The sequence below is a fragment of the Myotis brandtii genome, unplaced genomic scaffold (genome assembly GCF_000412655.1).
Source record: "Myotis brandtii unplaced genomic scaffold, ASM41265v1 scaffold349, whole genome shotgun sequence".
NCBI lineage: Eukaryota > Metazoa > Chordata > Mammalia > Chiroptera > Vespertilionidae > Myotis > Myotis brandtii.
The window spans coordinates 1336023-1338585 of record NW_005363427.1 but is presented as its reverse complement, the minus strand read 5'-3'; positions in this window follow the sequence as shown (position 1 = coordinate 1338585).

Below are 2563 nucleotides of genomic sequence, written 5' to 3'. Positions count from 1 at the left end.
CAGTGCATGAATTTCATGCACTGGGCCTCTAGTATTAGTAATAAAGCTAAATGTGTTTCTCACCCCAGATTAGTCTCTAAGCCTGGCTGGAGTACCAACGGTGCTGCCAGGGGCTGCTAAGGGAGGCCAGGTAAGGGTGTGTTATAATGGAGAGATTCTGAGCTCTGGGTTCAAACACCAAAGCTGCTTCACCCTCACCAGCCCAGGTGTGACTTCAGGCAAATTACTTCACTTCTCTGAGTCTCCGATTCCTCATCTATAAAACTGATAACATGTCCAAATAATGATATATGTACAATGCCCAACTCAATGCATGGTACATAAGGATCCATTCCCTTCTCTTCCCTAAAGTAGAGCCTGACAGGGTTTTAGAAACTCATCAGTGGGTCAGTAATGTTGGTGGAGACATGGTAAGTGCCCAATAATTCCAGCAGAAATGTGGGAGGAAGGGATTAGTCGCCAAAGTATGGAAGAGCCTAAAACTGGCTCCCAGATGTCCCTGCAGCCCTGCAGAGAAAGCCCGGTTGGCCTTCCAAACAGCAGCACTAGTGTCTCCTCCATAGTCACCTTTATACTAGTAACGTCCTAGAAGATGAAGCCTTGTACTAAACCCTCCTCTCTATTCTCTTTCTTATCCTACCCCAATCAGCACTCAATAAATGTTAAGAAAACTGGGGATTCCTGGTCAAGGGCACATGCCAGGGTTGCGGGCTTGATCCCCAGTAGGGGGCGTGCAGGAGGCAGCCAATCCATGATTCTCTCTCATCATTGATGTTTCTATCTCTCCCTTCCTCTCTGAAATCAATAAAAAATATTTTTTAAAATGGGGGAAAAGTGAAAGTTTCTGGGAGACTGTCAGTTCTATAAAGTCATAAAATGCAGCATCTGCCCTGGAGAGGGGGTCCCTCAGGCCTCTGAAGGAGGGTTAGGGACCATTATGTTATTTACATCTGTAAATACAGGATTAACAGATGAAAGGATGTTTTTGTTCAGATGTGACAAGTCACCCTGGGCCTTACTGTCCTTTACTCTGGAAACCAGGAAGGAACACAGACTTCCCAGAAAGTACAGAAACTGACATAGAAAACCACTTGATTACTGGGAGAAAATTCAGCCAGCTGCTACTAACAACAACAATATCCACGTTCATTAACATCTTCAACTTTGTCCTCAGAGCGTCATCCCAGGGGAATAGTGAATTATACTATAAAATAATGAATGGAAACTTAAGTCACTTCCTCCCACCCGGCCCGGCTTTTCCTCCTCCTCTGGACTGCACAGTGCAGAAAGCTTCACCCTTCCAACTCCCACACAGTTTGGGGAAACCTATCCCCATGCCACTGACTAGACTCCTAAAGTCAGCCTCATGCAGAACAAACTCTTCCCTTGGCCAACAACTGACCAGACACTGAACACATTCTGAGATCATTTCAGCCCCATTTGAGCATCTCAGGATGTATAATTTACAGAAAAAGAACAAAACAAATTGGGGGGAGCGTGTCTTTTCACAAAGCTCCTCCTGCTGCTACTGCGGATCTAAGGTTGCCCTAGCTGGTTTGGCTCAGTGGACTGAGCGTCAGACTGCGGACCCAAAGGTCCCAAGTTCGATTCCGGTCAAGGGCACATGCCTGGGTTGCGGGCTTGGTCCAACGTGCAGGAGGCAGCTGGTCAATGATTCCCTCTGATCATTGATGTTTCTATCTCTCTCTTCCTCTCCCTTCCTCTCTGAAATAAAAATATTTTTTAAAAAACCCCACAAAAAACAAAAAACGGATGGGATGAAGCGAGGGGAAGCCCGGCCCTGAGGTCTTGTCGGCACTAGAGGAAGCTGACCAGGCAGCTCTTGGGAATTGCTGTAAATGGGATATGGTCAAATGTCCTGCAACACCAGCCGTGGGGGTAGGAGGAGACTCCACATGAGCCAGGAGGAAAGCTAAGTGCATTCTAGGCCACTATACCAGAGCCTGAGACACACACGGGCAAAAACTGTTGCAAGAGAGGCCTGACTATGCCTGTGTGCTTGGGAACTCAGAAGGAAAGTTCTGGAACCTGCACATCAGAGAGAGAGAGAGAGAGAGAGAGAGAGGCAGAGAAGAAATATGAAACAGATTGGGGGAGGTAGAATAAGAGTCAATAACTTTCCACCTAACCCCACAGCACAGATTGCCATCAAGATAAAGTCATCATCGTCAACCTCAAATGGTCCCCCAAATTCTATGCTCTGCATGTCAATACCCAGTCTCAAGTTCCAGTATGACTTTCAAACCTTCTCTGCTCTCCCCATACCTCTGCTCCCCCTCCCCCAATTCTCAACAGATGACCTTCACTCCTACTTCATAGAGGGCACTGGGAGTACCTAGACCTGGGTTCCGGCTCAGCCATACTTAACCTCTCTCATCTCAGGGCCCTCCCTCGAGGAGGCAGGTGGCGACGCTCCAATTCCGCCAGCAGCGCTTTCCCACCGCTCAGACCTGTCCTGACCGGGTGAGCTCTGGGCCGGCATCACGCCCTCCCCTGCAGGCTGGCCCCAGCCCCTCCAGCCCCTCCCGGCCCCCCCTTCCCC